This window comes from Pelmatolapia mariae, linkage group LG12, assembly GCF_036321145.2.
Source record: "Pelmatolapia mariae isolate MD_Pm_ZW linkage group LG12, Pm_UMD_F_2, whole genome shotgun sequence".
Lineage (NCBI taxonomy): Eukaryota > Metazoa > Chordata > Actinopteri > Cichliformes > Cichlidae > Pelmatolapia > Pelmatolapia mariae.
Window position 1 is genome coordinate 36,848,775 of NC_086237.1, and position 14,970 is coordinate 36,863,744.

Genomic DNA, 14,970 nt, shown 5'->3' on the forward strand with positions numbered 1-14,970 from the left:
GGGATATGAGGAGGGAAGACAACAAAAGAGAAGGTTAAAAACCCAGAATCAAGCAGGAGGATCTGCTCCGGTCGAATGGGTGCTGCAAGGAGGGAGAGGGAAGAGGAGGACTGGAAATGTTTTGCTCCATCATGAGCCCTTCAGCGTAATCAGATGAAAGAGCAGACCTGATGTGAAAGCAATAAAGAAAAGAAGAAAAGAGAAGCAAGAAAGAGAAGGAGAGGGGTGTTTCCCTAAAGGCGGAGATGTGCTTGTGTATGAACTAATCTCCCTCTCTCCCTCTATCTCTATCTCTCTCTCTCTCACACACACAGACACACACTCCCTCCCTCTCTCTCTCACTCTCGCAGTCACTCAGTCAGTTGCAGCAACACACTCACCGAGATCGGCAGCACAAAGCAGAGTCGCTCTCTTACCAGCCTCCAGAAACACACACACCGACACACTTTGCCGCGGCACGCACACACAAGCTCAGACGCCTCCACGCACACCTTCTCAGTGACGGCCGAGGAGCTGAAGCAAAAAGGAAAGGAAGGAAAGAAGACAACAACACCGGAGAAAGGAAGACAAGAAGTAAAAGAAGAAGAGAAAATATCCTGAGAGAAAAACAGGAACAAATTTAGATAAAACTTCACTCAGGTAAGACCACTTTTTTTTATCTTTCCCTTTTTACGCAGAACTAGTTTTCATATTGAAACTGAAAAACTGACTCACATACACAGCACAGAAAATGTTGAGTGTAACGTGCACATAGTGTGAATGAAAATACACAATGTGCACCTGACTCTGCCAACTGTACCAGCAGGCTCACGTGACCTCATGTCTCGTTTTTAAGCTTATGATCTTTTTATGAAAGACTTTTTTATTTGTTCTTTACCTGCGGGAAAGGGCAGTAAAACTGCAGAATTAAACTCTTGCAGTGAACTTTTATGTTGTGCATTTATAGAAAAACAGCTGCATAAATGATCTCAAGGGTAAAATTTTTTTGTGATTGAAACATGTTGTCTGTACTAATTTAGAGTAAGAAGAAACTTCAGAGGAAGTAAAAGGAGGAAGTTTTAAAATCTAATAAAACAGCATCTCAAAGATCATTTCCATAGAGTTTGACAGCAGTCGTGTGTCTCAGAGAAGAGCGTCTCTTTATAACTTGCGCTTACTAAGGTTACAGATTAACACGGAAACTAACCTCAACTATCTTAAGTTCTGCAGTGCCAGGACACAGTGTCATATCTTTAAGTTAAAGAAGTTAAAAGTTTGTGCAGTCCAGTTGTGAAGCCTCTAATTTTACTATGTCTTTTTTTAGACCATATTTCAATGTTTATCAGCCAACAGCAGTAAGCATGGTTACAGAGTTGTTCCCTAATTTGTGCAAAATGAGATACAAATGATATATTTTTGAATTTCACTCAGCAGTACTGGAATACATACTTCTAGGGCAGGCCGTTAGTACAAATAATCAAAGTTCAGACCAAATTATTTATCAGATAATTCCTTTAAAATGCTCCAGAAAGCCACCAACATCACAAACATGACCATGATGTCCATTGAGTTACCCAAACGGATGCCTAAGAAATAGTCTGAGTGGCATGTATTGGTGTCTGTTAATCAGGAGTAGCCATGCCTGCAATAACGGAAGGGGAAAGGAATATTTAAGCTTTAATCGAATTTAAATTGATGAGTCAAAGAAATGAGGCCAATATCAATTTTGCACCACCTGTAAACTGGCAATTTTCAGCACTATCATTAGCAAATGATAAATGTGAAAATCTCATCTTGAAGTCTATATTGATGACTGTCTGCATCTTAGTGTTTTTAACTTGAATATTTTGAGGGATGGGTGGATCAGACTGACAAAACGCTGGGTGACGCTCACTCAAATCCCTGAAAGCTAACAGCGGCAGTTATTTATCAATCACAAGATAGGCCCACCCCCAATTATACCCTGGTTTACCATTGTTGGTTACAATTAATTACAAAGTGTATATTATGTTTAAATAGTGGAGTGAGTTGAAGGGTTGTTTTCTCATACACTTTTTTGTACTCAGATTTCTTTTTGTAGCTGCAGTAGGTGCCCCCTGCTGGCCACCTGAAAGAATGCAGGTTTAAGTAGCTTTCACAGTAGCTGAGCATTTAAGGAAGTGAAGGATTTGGTACAGGCTGCGTTAGCTTCATTTTTCAACCCTTAAGCCACCTCCTGGCTTGTATGTAGTTAACAGCTTCTTCTCCTTATACTATTGTTATTTCACGTCAAAGACAAAGGCTGATGAAGAAAAATGACTGCATATGAGCTTTTAATCTGTGGTACTCTCCAACCCGAATATAAGACAGTTTTAACCACAGCTAACTCCTGTAGTACTGTGCTTAATGTAATGTGAAAACCTTTTTATTTATGGCGTATAAAATGAAACACTTGATTAGTAATAGCCACCTTTATTGACATGTGCAATATCCTTTGTCCTCCACTTAGTGGTGTTTTTCTGTGCTCAATTAACACATTTTATTTGCATATCTGTAGCATACTGTGTACACATGACTGCCTAAAACAAAGGAGTCATTTTTGTTCAGGAGCATGCCACTCCCAAATAATTTGTTTAAGTGGTACCAGGAAAGATAGTGCCTGCTCTGGTGCATCTGAACAGTCAAACAGGCTGTAAAAAGACAAACTGGAGTGAATCCAGGTCACAGAATCTGTGAAAAGATTGAGTTAGTGTGTGTGTTGGTTTGTTGACCTTCACTGTGTTTATGAGAAGATAAGACAAAAAAGAGAAAGAAAGAAGAAACAGAGTGGGAAAATGAATGAATGAACCCATTGTCTAGTTTGTCTGTGTGTGTGTGTCTGTGTGTGTGTTTGTGCTTAGTGAGGGGGTGTGTTTTCCACGTCACAAAACAAATTGAGCAATCGGTGACATGTGAGAGGTTAATGTTACACCAAAATGTGTCCCGTCTTGTAAACAAAGAAATCGCATTAAACGACTCGGTAACAATAACAATATTCGCAGAAACGTTCGCATTAGCAAAGGCTGCTCCGGTAACATTTGGTAACAGTGTTGAACACTGTAAACAAAGACTTCTGGACTTCATCTGTTCATAGTCAGAGCGATTTTATGTACTGGATTGTGAGTCTGAGCACCGAGTGAACTTTAGCCAACATTAAAGGTCAGACTAACAGAACCCTAGAAATCTGTGACAAATGATTCCAAAGTACAAATAAACAAGTAGCGTAAGAATAAATATGGAACACAGTTATCACTAAGATGTTAAACAGAACCCAAACTTCTGCTGCTGCTGATGTAGACGTAAAAAACAAAACAAACTATAGATCAACTTAACAGCATTGATGCACACACTGCAGACATCTCAATATCTTTTCCACCTGTTGACCCACCACCAAATTAAAAAGCTGCTTCATAATCTATAAATCTATAACTACTACTAACTATTAAGTATGAGTTTAGCTGTGTTGTTCTTCTAACTTCTGTCCTCTTTAAGGGGCATCGACAAAGGAAGTGTGGCAATCAGAGACTACAGAAAGTCAGTGACAATTAGCAACTTCAAGCCATGACAGGCAAAATAACCACTAAGGATACCTTTGAGTAACATATCACTGCGTGGTAAATACATTAGAAGGATACCTAGGCAACCAGCGCTTGGTATATCCGGTAGCACCAGCTATGAGCAATAAAGCGATGTGCAACAAGCGGATTACTTCCTGTGTAAACAAACAAGTGCACTAGCTGTTGCAGGGCCCAGAGAAGAAGCCACTGTTGTACTTTCTACTGAAGGAGAGCCATATAATGTTTTTGTAGGGAGGGCTTTATTCCACACACAAAATGAGCAGCTTCTCTTTTTACAAAGTCAAAGGAGTTTGCAAAGAAAAGCGTCTGGACTTCTTTAAGTTGCTTGAAGACGTTTCACCTCTCATCCGAGAAGCTTCTCTTTTTTACAAAACAGGCTAAATGAAACTGACTAAATATATAAGTATTGCGCCTTCACAGCCATGGTACAACATGGTGCTGAAGAAGATTTTTAAAAATAGAGAAACTATTGTAGTCTGAAGCCTAATACACTAGCTTACAAGTTTACAGTTTATCCAAAACAATATATATAACATCCAAACATCAGAAAGTGCACATATCCCAGCATCGCATCAGTTTGTTGGCAGTTCAAAGTGAAATAATTATAATAATTATAAGTATAATGACTGGTAAAGTATTCTTAATGTGTGTTCTGTGTTATAGTAGCAGCATTTCCAGCAGACTAAAAGAAACTTAGCAGCACATTAAATTCAAGTATAGCAACATTTAAGGTATGGCTTACCAACAAAAGTATTTCGCAGCAGAGAATATATAATGAACTTCAAACATGCCGTAAATGAACCAGTGAAAACATGGTGCTGTCAGCTGATTTTAAAACAAAACCTCAACATAACCTGCTCCCATTCAGATTATATGTTTAGCATAAGTTAGCATGATCATTTAGCTCAGTAACACGAGTGCTACTTTCGTGACACAGAAAAAACTCTGACTTTAAGCTTGACATAGCTCGCTAAGCCATTAATCATCCCCCGGATGTCTAAAACAAATAGAAACTGTTTTAATATTTAATATTTAAAACAAACCACTGATCTTGACCTGAGGGAATCACAGCCTCGCTCCTAAACAGTTACAACGTAGCACTGTCATTTATTTGAAGACTTCCATTTTTTTTCTCAAACTAGTTGCTTGAAACCAATTTTTCCTACTGTTTGGTGCTTGGAGTGTTTCTGTTTAAAACAGCTGCCTGCTGTGAATGATAACACTGTTTTGAGAACAGCAAGAATGCATCAAAACAGCAAAGTTTTGGGCCAGAAAGCAAAGGCAGTGAAGTAAAGTTGCTACAAAGCTCCACAGACCTGAGGGAGGCTATAGCTTCTCTGTGGGTTTGTCAATACAGCTGCACGGTTTAGAGAAGCTTTAACGTACATGACAAACTACAGCAATTAATGAATAAAAAACCAACGTCAAGGACTACCACGTTAATGTTCTGCTGCTCAAAGTGAACGTCATGCAACACTTTGACCAAAACAAAACCATTGATTCTGTTCAGAACTGCTCAGGAAACAGTGCAATATCAACATGAAAGACGGCAAATTCAAGACAGCTCCCCCAAAAGGGACAGAAAATTGAAAAAGTAATAATAACAAATGACAAATTTAAAGCCCAAGTGATTTTACACACAGTGCTTCAGAGAGACCAAAACAAAACGAGATCACAAACCGCCGAAACAATTAAAAGCACAGATGGTAAAGAGGCAAATCAATTACAGAGTGATTAGAACATAAAACACTGTCCATAAAAATGTGGAGGAGCAAAGCAGCAGCGATAAATTTTGCACCTTAAACGGATTTTATGGATTTTTAGTTTTTTTTTAATTTTACTTCAAACTGTTCTCTGTTTACCTCTGTGTAAACAGGGAACAGTTTGGAGGAAATTACACTGGTGTAATTTCCTCTAAAATCTGATTAAGATTATGTACTTAGGAAGCTTCACTGCTGGAGCTTCTCAGTTTGCTTAGACAAAATTTGTCAAAAAGCTGGCACCTCCCAACTGTGCAGAGAGGTAGATTTTTCATAACTGTATTCTGTATTTGTGCTTTTATAAAACAAAGAGACAGACGGAAAGAAACAGTGAGGGGTAGACAGGAGGGGAGGAGGGGTGAGAATTAGGGATGAATCAAGCAAAGTTTGATGGAAACATGGCGAGACTGTGTGAGCAGGAGCAATTTGTTTGAAAAGTAAAATGGATCTTTTAGAAAATTAGGATTTTTTGAGAGTGAGATAAGAGCTTGAGAGTAACACTGACAAAGACTTTGTGTGATATTAAAGGGAAGATTGCTCATGCTGGTGTGTTTGTGTGAGTGAGGGGGTCTCTGCCACCTTTGCTAGCAGAGTACATTATGGCTGTTTGGGCACATTAAGGGGCATTAACTGGAGGAGCAGCCCTGAATAATACATGGCTTTTATTTATGAGCAGAGTGCAAACGTCCTCTGAAGCACCCTAAACCAGGCTACACACATGCAGTCATGCTTCTGTCACTTCAGAGGACATTGCATTGACTTTCATTAATTTTCTAGAGACTTAACATGAAGCTAATCGTAACTGATACCAGGCAAGCCTTCTCCTTATCCAAATCCTAACCTTATCCTAACCAAGCCGTGATATTTAATTATTTTGTCACAGTGAGTCTCTCCCCACAATATAAAAATGGAGTTATGTACTGTCAGCATGAGTAATTTGCCCATATGGAAAAATAATTTGCCAAATTATGTGATTTTGAGTGCTTGAACAAAAAGGTGATACATCTTGGGTGTGTGCGTGTGCGTGTGTGCATGTACAAGTTTCGTGGCAACATTTGTGCAGGTCGACATAAAAAGGTGACATCGGACAATCAGTGCACTCCACTGAACAATCCTTAGGCGTAATAGGGAAGCCAATGAGCCCATTTATGGCTCACACACTCCCTCAGACACATTTACAAACTTACACACTCATAATCAAAACTTTTAAGTGACATTTTCATGATCGCCTCTTCTCAGAGTTTTATCTCTTCAAGTGAATTTTGCAGCCTCCTCTCTTACATACTAATTCTATTCCGGAGACGAGATATGACTTGACAAATCTCAGAAATGACTGCAGGGAACACAGTCATATGAGCTCAGCATGAGTGTGTTCATATCAAATTGGTGATCTATGGTTTATTGGGGGTGGATTGGATTTTTTTTTTTTTGACATAATGAAACTCATATTATCAAGGTCAAGCTTCATTAGTTGTAGGCAATTATCCACATTAACACATTAAATAACCCATTTTCTGTAACTAGGTAATCCACTGCAGTGTTTAATATGGATTCTTATGAATTTTACATCATGTAGTTAGTGAGGAGAATAATGAACTAGAATAATCATGAACAGATGGACTTTGAAAAGCTTTTTCTTGGTAATAGGAGGTTTGTCATTAAGTTCAGAACTCTACCCATTAAAAAAGAAAAGAAAAACATAACCAGATTTAAAATTTCAATTTCAAGCCATCTTTGTGCACATCTGGACATCCTACAGAGAAACTGCTACTTTTAAATCTCATTCTGGCCACTTGCATGTGTGCTTTTTGATTTTATCATAAATCAAACCAGCACAGATATTCAACAACAATTTCTATGTCAAAATGACCCGAAATGCATATTCATAATCACCATATTACAAAGAAGTCTTCAATACAAGATGCCGTAAGCCTGAAGGCAGAGTATGAGTTTCTAGTAGCATGCTTGTTGTAGGTATTCATCTCTTTTTTGGGGCTTTTTTGACATTCAGTGGGTTATGCATCATGAAATTCATCCTGCAGGGCAAAACCATCAATGCCAAGTTCTTACTGTTATGTCCCGAGGTGCTGAGGAAGAACATTTGGTAAAACCACCTGAACTGTGATGTATGCAGTCTAGCTAATCACCCTGCACCCTGTTCACCAAAAAGAAAGAAAGAAAAGAAAGGTTGGCGTTTGGACACACTGAAGGAGATCCAGTGCACATCACAAATGCATAACGGCAAGTGTTCAGAACAGGACCTCCAGGGAGATAAATAGAGCAGCAGCACTGGAAACAGTCCAGAGGTGCCCAAGGAGACGACCTTGAAGGAAAGAGAAGCCAAAATTTTATTTGTTGCTGAATCAGAGAAGTTTATGATTTCAACTTGAAACTTGTGAGGTTGCCAGAAAGTATACATACGATATTGTGAAATCAGCCCTCCAAGTTAAATAAGCATGATGAAACACTGACATGAAAAGCACATTTTGGATTTAGTCACTACTGATGTTTTAAAAAGTTAAAATTCTTGAATCTTAAATACAAAAAGGCTAATCTAACAATTGCCTTAACAGGATGGAAAGAGGTAGTTCAACAGTTTAAAAAAAGCTAAATGTTGAACTTTATTTGAATAGCTGTCCTTCAGTAATCATAATAAAGCAATACAGCCTTGAGAATATGATTTCTCAGTAGTCCATTTTGATATTTTAGATTATAAAGACAGCTGGAAGCATGAAGGCTAATATGTCTCTTTCATCTTGACTGGTGTTACATTTTTATTGCATTGCTCACACAACAACAACAAGAATGAGCCCTTTAAGTTTTATTGCATTATAATCATTGATTATTGTAACTGCTACAGTTATTCTGTATTTTATTTATTTAATTGAATATTATATGCAGGATAATTTTCTTAATGCACCTTCTAAACTGAAGCGGTTAGCTAGAAACATGTTGTTAATTAGCTAAAAGCATACAAACCACTGTGTTCCTTTAATGTCTTTATTGGCTGTCTTATTTTGGGATGTGGTGAGTGGTTTTTAAAGAGCTGCAGCTGGAGGGAGGCCATGCACCTAGGGGGTCAGTGTTAACTGTATTTGTAAAACCTTGGGGTAGGAGGTCATCAGCCTGGCAGCCGGCCGCTCTGTCAGGGTGAAGGTTCACAGCGACTCTAGCTGAGCAGGAAAATACACACAAAAAGTGGTTGTTACACCTCAGCGCCTCTGAGGTGACAAGAACTCCTGGTGGCAGGCAGATGGACACAGACACACTCTTTTCTGTTTCCCCCTGTGCCATCTGGAAAATTCTTTCCTCCTGAATTAATATATTATTGACATGCATTGCTATGCTCAAGTATAAGAGTAAAGTAAAGTTCCCACCTCAATCCCTAAACTAGAATCTAGCCGAAGGGTTTATGAATGAAGTGCAATTTATTTAATCATGTTCATCTAAGAGAAACTTGACAACAACTAAAAGCAATTGACTTGAGTGAACCAACAGAGTTATCTGTAGTGCTACTTAAGCTCATATATTTAATACTACTCTAGCATTAGCGCACCCTAAAATAAGGTTAATACGTTCCTTCACCTTAAAGGGAAAGTTTACCTGAAAGTCTAAGTTGTTGTTTTTTTTTTATCTGGCCTGCAGTGATATTTATCCATCTAGACCAGCGATGGGCAAATAATTTTCCCATGAGATGGGACTGCTGTTGAGGGTCGCACCACGAGAAACTGGTGTTGCTGTGGAGGGTCGCACCAATAAGCTTATAAAAAGATAGCATTAATAGTGAGCACAGTCCAGTTCAGCTTATTGGTGCAGCCCTCCACAGCAGCCCAGGCCCGAACTAGATTGTTTTAGTCAGATTTGCACAGTTTTTGAGATATCTCCCATACAAATAATTGTTCTCTTAAATATTTTGAAAGTAGAGGTCACTCTGCCAGAAATATATTCATATTCTCTTTGGCTGTGTCATCAGGTCCATGTTGGAAATGTTTTTAAAAAATATTGTTCACATCCTGTCACAGTCACTAGCATGTGCATGTTTTCATGCGTCAGTGCATGCTTCTTACTTCACAGTGCTGGGATGTTGTTCAGCGGAAGGAAAATAGTTCCTATATGAAACTGCTTACACCATGTTTTTTAGATTATTTAAGTCAGTGAGTCCTGATTTCTGAAAAGAGACATTGCAGCTGAGTTTCCAAATATATTTTAAGAACCACCAGGTGATTGACATCTCTACAGCTGATACGTCCAAAACTGAGAAATGTTATACTGGTACTAGAGGATGGTTTTTTTTTTTTAAATCATCCATATTAGATTTTAGGGTGAACTGTCCCTTTAAACTTTAATGATTATATTACGGGTGCTTGCATTTTGTCCCTGGAAAGAAAACAGGTCACAAAACTATGTCTGCAAACAGAATCGCATCCCAGCAACATAAGTAATAAAAGGGCCACGCAGAGTTTACCGTCCTGCAGACATTGACGTGATACAGGATCTTACCTCAAAGCTAATGGCTGAAATGATAACTCCTCTTTGTTATGACTTATGGACTCAACGTTCCTATCAGTCAGAAATGTTTTAGAGTTGCAAAAAATTGAAATGAAAGAACTGAAATTTTGTGCCAAAAAAAGACCTTGGTAAAGTTACTGTAGTAGTTTAGCTCTTATACCACGACTGGTCACCAGCTCTATTTCCTGACGATGACTGTGTGATACATTCAGGAACAGCTACTGTGCTGAATGAAACTGTAGACAAGGCTGTGTTTGTAAACTAAACAGCCAAAGTTTCGTACAGATTCCAGGGCTACATATTCAGACTCATACTCTTACCCACACACTGTACTGTATTTCAGCTCTGTTAATTAATACTGCATTGATCACTGGAGGGATTTTTTCCTTTCACTTGCCCTTCTGCACACAGAACTGGGAGGTCAGCTACAGAGCAGTCATTCTGGGGGCTGGCAAGTTTTCAGTGAGTAGCTAAAGGGCACATCAGCAGGATGAGATGTCTGTCAACACACTGGGCTCGAGCCAAAGTTTTCAGGCTGAAAGATGATCTTCCCACTCACCATAACAGGAACATCTTTCTTCACTTTCCCTGAGAGGAATACTGATGCGATTAGTGTACTAGAAAATCTCAGAAAGTTTTCCAGCAAACAGTTACAGCAATCAAGTGTAAAGTGTTTTCTACTTATGACATGATGCAGTGTTTAACTCTGCATGTTTGAGCCAATATGAACAGTTGCGTGGTATACGAATCGAATGTGCTCTCACCCCAAAGTGTCAAATACAAACTTTGTGTCAGATGTGTCTTTTGGAGCAAGTGTCTTGACACCTTGCACGAGTCATCTGTCCTCTTTTAAAGAGCTTCAAAGTCCATATTAGGAGGCTGGATTGATGTCTGTACAGTAAATCAGATGTTTTACAGTAAAGAGATTGTAGAGTTTCCCCAGTTTCAAAGGTTTCTTTCTTTTCAAGCTGTTGCTGCACCTCGCTCTCTGTAATCTGGGAGCTGCTGATGTCTCACTAAAATAGCAGTAAAGACTGAACTACTTGAACGAACTACACACGCCAGGTTTAAAAACAATTCAATTCGATTTTATTTAAACAGCGCCAAATCACTTTTACAGTTACCTCAAGGTGCTTTATATTGTGAGGTAGACCCTACAATACTACAACAGACAGAAACCCCATCAGTGGGGAGGAAAAACTCCCTTTTAATAGGAAGAAACCTCCAGCAGAACCAGGCTCATCTGCCATGACCAGTTAAGGTGAGGGGAGGAAGACAGGACAAATTACATGCTGTGGAAGAGAGCCAGAGATGAATAACTAACTAATGATTAAATGCAGAGAGGTGTATCAACACATAGTGAGTGGAAAAGGTGCGTCATGGGAATCCCTCAGCAGCCTACACCTACTGCAGTGTAACTAAGGGAGGATTCAGAGTCACATGATCCAGCCCTAACTATGTGCTTTAGCAAGAAGAAAGTTTTAAGCTTAATCTTAAAAGTAGAGATAGTGTCAGTCTCTGGAATCCAAACTGGAAGCTGGTTCCACAGAAGAGGGGCCTGAAAACTGAAGGCTCTGCCTCCCATTCTACTTTTAAATACTCTAGGAACAACAAGTAATCCTGCAGTCTCTTACTGTTGCCTAAACCTTGTGGATCAAGCACAGACGCAACGCAACGTGTTGTGCATACTTTGGCTTTAAAAATAGTCTTATTTGACCCTGGAAATGACAAAAAAGATGGCGAATTATCGCTGAAACAAAATATTTCTAATATTCGTCATGCTAGTCCTGACAGAGGTCAAATGATAACAAAAATGATCAGCAGGAGCCTTCAAAATATCCCAACAGGGAAGTTCTCATTCCATTGTACTGACAGGACTCCAGCGTCCCCCCCACGCCTCCTGGTGTCCTGCCAGTTACAATCAATCAACCCAATCTCCCATGCATCGACCTGCTATGTATAGTAACAAAGTCGTTAGGATTGAATCCTGGCTCTCTCCCAAAATTTAAAGAAAAAGTACCAAAGCAAGGTCATAGGGGGCAGAGATAAAGAATCCAGAGGGAGGAACCATGCTTTAGATTTGTGGAGTGACCTTGATAGATTCCAGACAGTAGGAGGGAGTTTGCAATCTGGGTGGCAGCACACGTGTGCGCGCAGTTAGTGATGGCTCTCATTAATTTCCAGTCGCAGAGACCCCCTGAGGATGGTGCGTGCATGTGTGTGTATCTGTGCTGTTGTGCTGTGACAGAGAGGAAGGAGGAGGGGGTGTGTGGGTTAAGTAGGAAGGCAATAAAGCCATTTAAGAGTCATAAAGTGCTTGGTCAATCAAAACCACCCCCTGCTAGGCACCTCATGTCTGCCTCTTTTTTTGTGTATGTGCATGTATGTGTAAATATGATACTGTGTGTGGATATGTATGTGTGTGTGGATGTAAGAAGAGGAGTTACAAAATGCACTGATGGGTTTCTGTGTATCTGGGGAAATGAGCCTGTGCATCCATGTGTGCTTATATTTTTTAATGTGTGTCTTTGTGTGTGTGTGTGTGCCGAAGGGGTGAACGAGCCAGTCTGGAGAGGCAGTGGGATGCTGGGCTCAAAGAGAGAAAGAAAGGCAGGCAAAAAGAAAGGATGCATCACCATTGGATTTGTGTGAAAATAGCAACACGGCAGATGCAGTGATTAGAGTGCAATTTGTCTGGATACATCACAATGTGTTTGCGTGTTTGTGCGTGCAAATACATGTGCATGCATTTGCACCTATTTCTATGCCTCAGCCAGATTTCCAGCCTAATTTGAAGCCTCTGCAGGACTCCATGTCCATTATGTATTTCTTGTTCTGCTTGCAGATACTATTTTCTTTACTGCTTAAATTGCCAAATTATTTTACAGATTGATTTAGATTCTTCCACAAGAAAGAGACAATTCTACAGTTTCTTCCAGCTCAGACAATACCCTGTGAGCCAGAAACTTTTCTTCCCTTATTTGTTGACTCATTAGCTCACTTTAATGGTGTCATTTGTAAATACGTCTGTTTTGCCAAGCACAAATGTGCAGAAACAAAACCCACAGAGGAACAGGAAACGTGCCAATTATTAAAAAAGAGATGGGAATATGATCAAATGGCTGAACAAGAACACTGCATCATCACATTGTGCGCACCCAGCATTTTTGCAACATTTGTGTTGTTTCTAAATCTAACAGGATAAAAAGTGCATCACTCCAGAGCTCTATTGTGTTCACGCATTCAATTTCTCTATCTGCAGCGGCTAGGAACAATAACTCTGGCTGCTTGTTTTTCAACATTACTAAAATACAGCTACCTGAAAGTCGTGATACTTGATAGAGAAAACAAAGAAGAACTGCCGAAAGAGACTAGAAAACTCTGTCAACAATACTAGCACATTAAACAGAGTAAAATATTGATTAATGCAGGTGCAAGTACCTACCAGGAAGCTCATTATTAATTGACAAGTTCCACATAAACTGCAGCTTGAACTGAGTTACTGCAGACTCTTCACTTGCCTGGCCATTATATTTTAAACACAGACTGTATATACAAGATTTGTGGACTTGCATACTGAAGCAACCATATTTAGAGGAGCTGGGTGAGTACTATGCTTTTAGCTGCAGTCTGGTTAGCAGATGGCATTGATTGTATAGGTGAAGATACATGCTAGTTAGTGCTAAGTAGCATAGAAATTAAATTCTAGATTTCCACTTACCAAAGGTTGTAGTGTTAACTGTAAAAAATCACATTATTTGCCAAATTTTTGTATTAAATTGCTTTAAAAGGCACCAACAGAACAAGCACAGAGAGAGATATTCATGTGTCTCAGATTAGCTGAGGTAAAGCTTAGCAGGCAGCTAGTGGTTAGTCGCATCTGTGTTGGCATCTACCTGTCAGAGAATCTAACCCCTACAATTATCACGCAAGCTTTCAGCCTTTAAATGTTTAGTCAAGTGAAGCATTAAAAACCTGACCACCTGTACAAAGAGAGAAAATTAACTACAGTTCCCAAAGTCGTGTTTATACCTTTTTGTTTACTCTCTGAAGTTGGGCATTTTAATATGAGGGCCTGAATTACTTTTGAAGCCTTGAGCGGCCTGCATCAAGTGCATTTTTTGGCACTTCCACGTTGGCTTCATTTTTCAGCCCCAGAGGTTGCTGCTTGGAGGCGACAAGCTGAGCACCGTCGCTGCTCTGACACATCTTACTCATTTCTGTTTGTCTGTTGAATTCAAACTAAAAGAAAAGCGGAGATTCTTTTATGAAATAAGGGACTTTGTGATTTGTGCTGCTAAACTGGGTATCCTTCTCTCCGTGTTGTCTTTAGGGTTTGACACTTTAGACACAAATCAGACTAATCGTCCATTTTGGACAACAAAGCCACCAACAGCCGGGATGGTTTATTACTGTCGCCGTAGGGCACCGTTTGGCTGCAACACCACACCAACTGTGGCATCATCTGTACCCACCACCACCCTGTCTCCATCCCCTGATTCCCCTCCGCACCTCCACAGCCTCTCATTTTATCTTCCCCTCCTCCCTCACCTCTGTGCTTTAACAAACTGGCGTCCCTGGGGTCTGCTGCCCAGGTGACATCAGTCTTAACAATCATTGCTGTGGTAAACTGCCAGCAGGAGCCCAAACACACCTGACGATGCTGGTAAATCATTTTTTTCTCCTATGGTATCCCTTTTATCAGTCACTCACTTTCCTCTCCCCTACCTCCATCCATTAAATCCTCTTCATTTACAAAAACACCATCTGGTTTTTTTTTTCTGTACAGTTTGTAACCCAGAAAAAACACAGTTCAGGACCCAGTTAATATTTGGGCTCATTGGACCATGATGATATTGACCAGACACAACTTGCTCGCCCCATCTGTCAGCTTGCCCTTGTTCCAGACGCCCTTATGTACACAAGTTTAACGCTCACATGTACAGCAAATGACATTGAATTCACCCAGAAAACTATTTGATTTATTTGTTGCCCTGAAGCTTCTGACCTTGTGAAGGGGGGACACACCCAAATCCTCCCATCACCCCGCTATTTTACACATCCTGCACCCCGTGACTGTCCCGCTTTCCCTCAGTGACAGTTGGGTTAAATCCACTCTGACAGGT

The 14,970-nt window shown here is 39.9% G+C and overlaps 1 protein-coding gene across 1 annotated transcript in view; it reads left to right on the forward strand.

Annotated features, from left to right (window-relative positions):
* The first annotated feature begins 322 nt into the window (after window positions 1-322).
* hs3st1l2 (heparan sulfate (glucosamine) 3-O-sulfotransferase 1-like 2) overlaps window positions 323-14,970 on the forward strand; it is a 31,132-nt gene continuing 16,484 nt past the window's right edge. Inside the window, exon 1 of the mRNA XM_063489623.1 lies at window positions 323-639. The gene's annotated coding sequence lies outside the window, so the exon portion shown is untranslated. The remainder of the gene's footprint in view (window positions 640-14,970) is intronic.